General features: G+C 36.8%; 1 long non-coding RNA gene across 1 annotated transcript; it reads right to left on the bottom strand.

Annotated features, from left to right (window-relative positions):
- Nucleotides 1–342: 342 nt before the first annotated feature.
- LOC114544897 lies at nucleotides 343–2,634 on the bottom strand. The gene is made up of 3 exons (XR_003690659.1): nucleotides 2,593–2,634; nucleotides 508–582; nucleotides 343–381 (listed from the first exon to the last, which is right to left on the bottom strand). It is a non-coding gene; the product is annotated as an uncharacterized LOC114544897 (long non-coding RNA).
- Nucleotides 2,635–7,936: the final 5,302 nt, after the last annotated feature.

The raw sequence follows: 7,936 nt of genomic DNA, 5'->3' as shown, positions 1-7,936 counted from the left end.
GCATGCATCATGAAATTTTGGAACACGATTGTTGCTTTAAAACGTACTCTGCAAGCTTTACATTGTCACGAATTGATAAATGATCTTCTTTAGTCTCCGGTGCTGAAGGAAAGATAAAAACTTTCCAACAAAATTGCTTCTTTACAAAAAGTTTTACACTTCTGAATGAATTACTATTTAATTATTTCGTCAGTGGGGCAGTTGGCACAGTATAAGGATGAATGATGGAGTTTAGTTACCAAAGCAGTTGATACCACTTAGTCACTATTATGATTGGTTAGTCAGAACCACTGCAATGGGTTTATGTAAATAATGGCCTCGCAAAAATTCTCAAAGATTTACCTCGTCAGGGCTTTCAAGGTAATAGAGCAAACCAGCAGGCTGTGAAAATCGTATTCAAATTTATTACATAATGGTTTATGAACCAAAACTTACGAACAGGAAATCCCGCATTTAAACTTTATTTGTATTTTAGACATTAAAAACTATAACTGCTTTAATACGAACATTATTCTCACAAGTAATGCCATTGCTCTTGGATGACCAGTTTTCCAGAGAGCCACTAGATGTCCACTCAATTGCCTATATGCCAACAATAAAGATTATAAATTACTTATGGAGTATGCTTGTTAGTCTCAATTGAACTATTTACAGATGGCTAGTATATAGAGGATTATAAAATCACAAGTTTTAAGATGAATCTAAGAATGTTGCTAAAATACAACTCAGGTCCTCCGGATGGAATCGAGGCTATACATCTGCAACAATTTTTAATTTATCACACTAATTCGCACCTGTTCAGTAGCGAACGTCTATCAGTGCTTTGCGTAATCATGGCCATGCGTAAGCGTTTGGTAGAGCGCCCTTGGCAAGCGCCAAATCTTGTATTTTTGCCGCGGTTTCTTCATCAGCTTCCTAAAGTGAAGTTCTAAATAAATATTCAACAGATGATTTTAGGCACTTCACACGGTGCAGGAATATTCTAGAGGTTTTAAAGGGTCTTAATTTCGTGTGGTATTATACACACTTCAAATTCAAGCCAGGAACAGTTGATGGAAAAATTAGTCAACTATACGTTCTCAGTGACAAGAGCATTGCACCGGCATCGCAAAAGCGATTCCTGCCAGAGGATCTATAGTTGACTCATTTTTCCATCAACTGTTCCTGGCTTGAATTGAAGTGTGTATAATACTTCTCAAAATTAAGACGCTTTAAAACCTCTTAAATATCAACTGTTGTGAAAAGACAGTAGTTTGAATATTTGCAAATCCTGATAGATAAATGTCGTGGACTCACACATTTGTTATCGGCGTCTCCCTGTCGTTTTGTTCCAACAAGACTCTCAAATAATAGTCGCCGGATAGGAGAGATACGTTACTGAGTTTGATTGCGATCGAGGGATAGGGGGGGGCGCTTTAAGAAGAACTGTTAAAAAGCTAGAGCAGTATAAGGCTTATCACTAACCTATTTTTAGTTGATCGAGACTCACCTTGTAATTCCAAATCAGGTTGTACGCTGTCAGATCTTGACTAAATCTGTAAAAAAGATCCGTTTAAATACCATTGCTTTTTCATCTTTCAAACGACTAGAACATTTCCCATTTTCTTAATATGAACACTTACTTGTAATAAAACAACTGGATTTAAATTCTCACATCTTTCCTGGCTTTGAATCCTATTTTTGTCCTCCAATGCGAGAGATATCCTTCAAGTTGATTCCTTGACGTTCCTCTCGCTTTTCCTGAGCTGTAACAGACAAGTATAGCGCGTGAAATAACAGGCTTATACGTACATACAAGCATGCATCATGAAATTTTGGAACACGATTGTTGCTTTAAAACGTACTCTGCAAGCTTTACATGGTCACGAATTGATAAATGATCTTCTTTAGTCTCCGGTGGCTGAAGAAAAGATAAAAACTTTCCAACAAAATTGCTTCTTTACAAAAAGGTTTTACACTTCTGAATGAATTACTATGTAATTATTTCGTCAGTGGGGCAGTTGGCACATTATAAGGATGAATGATGGAGTTTAGTTACCAAAGCAGTTGATACCACTTGGTCACTATTATGATTGGTTAGTCAGAACCACTGGAATGGGTTTATGTAAATAATGGCCCTCGCAAAAAATTCTCAAAGATTTCCTACCTCGTCAGGGCTTTCAAGGTAATAGAGCAAACCAGCAGGCTGTGAAAATCGTATTCAAATTTATTACATAATGGTTTATGAACCAAAACTTACGAACAGGAAATCCCGAAATAAACTTTATTGTATATTTTAGACATTAAAAACTATAACTGCTTTAATACGAACATTATTCTCACAAGTAATGCCATTGCTCTTGGATGACCAGTTGTCCAGAGAGCCACTAGATGTCCACTCAATTGCCTATATGCCAACAATAAAGATTATAAATTACTTATGGAGTATGCTTGTTAGTCTCAATTGAACTATTTACAGATGGCTAGTATATTATAAAATCACAAGTTTTAAGATGAATCTAAGAATGTTGCTAAAATACAACTCAGGTCCTCCGGATGGAATCGAGGCTATACATCTGCAACAATTTGTTAATTTATCACACTAATTCGCACCTGTTCAGTAGCGAACGTCTATCAGTGCTTTGCGTAATCATGGCCATGCGTAAGCGTTTTGGTAGAGCGCCCTTGGCAAGCGCCAAATCTTGTATTTTTGCCGCGGTTTCTTCATCAGCTTCCTAAAGTGAAGTTCTAAATAAATATCAACAGATGATTTTAGGCACTTCACACGGTGCAGGAATATTCTAGAGGTTTTAAAGGGTCTTAATTTCGTGTGGTATTATACACACTTCAAATTCAAGCCAGGAACAGTTGATGGAAAAATTAGTCAACTATACGTTCTCAGTGACAAGAGCATTGCACCGGCATCGCAAAAGCGATTCCTGCCAGAGGATCTATAGTTGACTCATTTTTCCATCAACTGTTCCTGGCTTGAATTGAAGTGTGTATAATACTTCTCAAAATTAAGACGCTTTAAAACCTCTTAAATATCAACTGTTGTGAAAAGACAGTAGTTTGAATATTTGCAAATCCTGATAGATAAATGTCGTGGACTCACACATTTGTTATCGGCGTCTCCCCGTCGTTTTGTTCCAACAAGACTCTCAAATAATAGTCGCCTGATAGGAGAGATACGTTACTGAGTTTGATTGCGATCAAGGGATAGGGGGGGGCGCTTTAAGAAGAACTGTTAAAAAGCTAGAGCAGTATAAGGCTTCACTAACCTATTTTCAGTTGATCAGCTAAACATTCATGCAGGACTTCAAACTAAAGGTGATTCCAAAAACAACGTAGTTTCCACTCAGGTCTTTTTCCATTGCAAATTTGCGCATCTCAGATTCGAGAGCCCCAGAAGTTCCTCTCGCGTCTGTCACATTGAAAACAAAAGAAATTTTTTCATACTCTTTTACGACAACAGTTTAGAGAAAGAGGTCAGGACTATTGAATTGTCTTGTTATACTCATAGCGACAGGAAATTCTCTATTACCTTTTCATTTCCTATATTTTCAATGGAAACTAACTTTAACTTCGAGACTCACCTTGTAATTCCAAATCAGGTTGTACGCTGTCAGATCTTGACTGAATCTGTAAAAAATATCCGTTTAAATACCATTGCTTTTTCATCTTTCAAACGACTAGAACATTTCCCATTTTCTTAATATGAACACTTACTTGTAATAAAACAACTGGATTTAAATTCTCACATCTCTCCTGGCTTTGAATCCTATTTTTGTCTCCAATGCGAGGGATATCCTTAAGTTGATTCCTTGACCGTTCCTCTCGCTTTTCCTGAGCTGTAACAGACAAGTATAGCGCGTGAAATAACAGGCTTATACGTACATACAAGCATGCATCATGAAATTTTGGAACACGATTGTTGCTTTAAAACGTACTCTGCAAGCTTTACATTGTCACGAATTGATAAATGATCTTCTTTAGTCTCCGGTGGCTGAAGGAAAGATAAAAACTTTCCAACAAAATTGCTTCTTTACAAAAAGGTTTTACACATCTGAATTAATTACTATTTAATTATTTCGTCAGTGGGGCAGTTGGCACAGTATAAGGATGAATGATGGAGTTTAGTTACCAAAGCAGTTGATACCACTTAGTCACTATTATGATTGGTTAGTCAGAACCACTGCAATGGGTTTATGTAAATAATGGCCCTTGCAAAAAATTCTCAAAGATTTCCTACCTCGTCAGGGCTTTCAAGGTAATAGAGCAAACCAGCAGGCTGTGAAAATCGTATTCAAATTTATTACATAATGGTTTATGAACCAAAACTTACGAACAGGAAATCCTGCATTTAAACTTTATTGTATATTTTAGACATTAAAAACTATAACTGCTTTAATACGAACATTATTCTCACAAGTAATCCCTTACGAAAAAAACACATGCAAACCACATGTGTTTCACATGTGTTTCACATGTGATCACATGTGCTTCACATGTGATCACATGTGCTTCACATGTGATCACATGTGATTATATGTGGTTCACATGTGGTTTTATGGAGGGTACATGTGAACCACATGTGCTTCACATGTGATCACATGTGCTTCACATGTGATCACATGTGATCACATGTGATCACATGTGATCACATGTGATTATATGTAGTTCACATGTGGTTATATGGAGGGTACATGTGAACCACATGTGATGTACATGTGGTTATATTGGATACACATGAGGTTCACATGTGAAAACATGTGGTTCTATGAGGGCACATGTGAACCACATGTGATGCAGATGTGGTTATATGAGATACACACCTAAAAATCTCACATCTTGTTGACAACTTGTTGGCTCAACAAGCTTGTAGCAAGCTTGTTGACAAGTTGTAACAAGCTTGTTGAGACAACAGGTTGTAGCAAGCTTGTTGACATCAAGCTTGCTACAACTTGTTGGCTTGCAGACTTGTAGCAAGTTGTTGGAACAACTTGTTCCAAGCTTGTCGACAACAAGCTGTACCAAGCTTGTTGGAGCAACTTGTTGACAAGTTGTTATAGTCATCAAGTTGTAACAAGCCTGTCACAACAAGCTTGTACGAAGGCTGCGCGTGACAATGCTGTAACAAGACAGTTCCAACAAGTTGTAGCGACATTGTTAACCGCAAAAGTTTTCCGATAACAACAAAATCAATTTGAACTGGGCCAAATATGATTTTATTGATCATTGCCATTCATCAAATGGCAAAAGCAAGATCAACGAGCTTTTAAACACTTTAACACTCTGCAACGAAGTTCATAACTTCTTTCAGTAATAAGATTTGAAAAGAATCCGAATTCCTTGAAAACATTACAGATGAACATTTCCTTGTTTCAAGGATATCTATAACCGTTGAACCGTTGAGGAAGTGACGATTTCAACGGAGTAATCTCATTGGTTCAAACTCTGTTTAAACTATGTATAAGTGATCTTATTGGTTGAAATATACGTCAGTATATTTGCAAATTTCCCTGCTCTTTTCAAGAGTTCACTGATTCACCTGGTCATTGAGCTATCTTTTAAATTTATCTTTAAAAATACAGGCAATTCTCCCGTGGAACCAGCAGTGCTTGCGAAGGTTTTGAAAAATACCTCGTTTTGCATGATTGCATTAGCTTGATCACGTGGTATAATGTACTTATTTTAACCCCCAAAATGGTGTTACATTGCGCGTAACCCCCTTACGTGGTGCTATTTTAAGTCCAACTATGGAGTTATTAAGCTGGAATTTTGTAACTCCCCTATTACACCCCTAGAATCCCTTAAAAGTGGTGTTAAAATAACACCTTGAAAATAACAGTGTATATTATACTTTATAGGAATTTGATTATCAAACTGGAGCTAAACTGAGGTCTTGGCCGGAAAGTCGTATCAAACAGAGTGAATTATAGGAAAGAGGTGCAGCTAGCTGTTGATTCTTGGGATGACGAAGTCAATTCAACAAGTGACTGAAATACTGGTATTATACAAGAATATTCATGAACCAGTTAATTTTTACCATATGAATGCAAAGAAACTTTTCTTACGAACTGATTATTAGGCTATATACTCAGAAAGGAAAATACATATGTTCTTGTACTGAGCCTTTAGTAATCTTGGTACTTCAAGTGTGAAGTTTGTATTTAATTGATAACCTTTGAATTTGTTTTTTAAATAAAATGATTTTTACATCAAACTTTGTGTTGTTTGTTCTTTGTTTCACAATCTCCGGAAAAACACGCGTGTTTTCAAGCGAGATTTAATGCGCGGCCATGTTTGCAGCAAGCTTGTCGCGACAAGCTTGTAACGGCCTTGTTATAACAAGCTTGGAACAGCTCAAGTTCAACAAGCTTGTAGCAAGTTGTTCATCAGACTTGTAGCAAGCTTGTTGGCAACAACCTTGGTACAGCATTGTCACAACAAACTTGCTACAAGTCTGTCAACAACTTGCTACAAGTCCGTCACAACAAGCTTGGGACAAGCAGTGCGAACACAACCTGATATCGGCTTGTTGGAACAAGCTTGCTACAAGTCTGCTGCAGACTTGTTACAACTTGTGCGTTTTTACGTGTGTACACATGTGGTTCACATGAGAAATGTCTCTACAAACAAGTGGTTCATATGTGATCACATGTGGTTTATATGCGATCACACAAGGCTTACATGTGAAAATGTATAAACCTATGTGAACGAAATGTGGTTGAGATGAAAATGTATTTCAAACTAATAATGAATCAGCAAACTTCTGTAATGTGAATGCATACATACACACGTAAAAACGCACGAGTTGTAACAAGCCTGCAGCAAGCTTGTCGCAAGCTCGTTTCAACAAGCTTGTTGCAAGATTTATTCGCACCGCTTGTCCCAAGTTGTTGTGACGGACGTGTCGCAAGTTGTTGTCAGACTTGTAGCAAGTTTGTTGTGACAATGCTGTACCAAGGTTGTTGCCAACAAGCTTGCTACAAGTCTGACAACAACTTGCTACAAGCTTGTTGAACTTGAGCTGTTCCAAGCTTGTTATAACAAGGCCGTTACAAGCTTGTCGCGACAAGCTTGCTGCAAACATGGCCGCGCATTAAATCTCGCTTGAAAACACGCGTGTTTTCCCGGAGATTGCCGGTGAAACAAAGAACAAACAACACAAAGTTTGATGTAAAAATCATATTATTTTAAAAACAAATTCAAAGGTTAGCAATTAAATACAAACTTCACATTTGAAGTACCAAGATTACTAAAGGCTCAGTACAAGAACATATGTATTTTCCTTTCTGAGTATATAGCCTAATAATCAGTTCGTAAGAAAAGTTTCTTTGCATTCATATGGTAAAAATTAACTGGTTCATGAATATTCTTGTATAATACCAGTATTTCAGTCACTTGTTGAATTGACTTCGTCATCCCAAGAATCAACAGCTAGCTGCACCTCTTTCCTATAATTCACTCTGTTTGATACGACTTTCCGGCCAAGACCTCAGTTTAGCTCCAGTTTGTTGGCTTCAGGAATAAGTTATTTTAAAAAATATGCAAATATTTTTGAGGAAACTGGTTTGCAAATACGTTGAGGAAACTCCATCCTGTCTGCTGTGGCGAGGGTCTTGCTTGCCATCTAAGTCTAATGTCAAATAAGTAATGTACAAATACTTTATTACCATAATACGTAAATATATATTATTATTTCTAATCAGAGCATGCTAAAAACATACGCACAGATATTAAAAATTGGAAATTTTGCACTTTACCGTACACCTACTCGTCATTAAAAATATTTGAATTATTGAATACAAAAAACCGGCAAAGTTTCGATTTTGATAAATATCCACAGAAACTAACAGTTCAATGTTTATAAAAAGCAATAAATTCAACAAATATTTTAAAAACTATATAGTTTTAAAAGGCTAGCTTGTGTACTATAATAAATTGTGTTGCC

The sequence above is a fragment of the Dendronephthya gigantea genome, unplaced genomic scaffold, assembly GCF_004324835.1.
Source record: "Dendronephthya gigantea isolate DGI-Jeju-01 unplaced genomic scaffold, DenGig_1.0 001023F, whole genome shotgun sequence".
Taxonomy (NCBI): domain Eukaryota; kingdom Metazoa; phylum Cnidaria; class Anthozoa; order Malacalcyonacea; family Nephtheidae; genus Dendronephthya; species Dendronephthya gigantea.
Note: the sequence above shows the minus strand (reverse complement) of the source record. Positions and strands in the feature narration are given on the sequence as shown.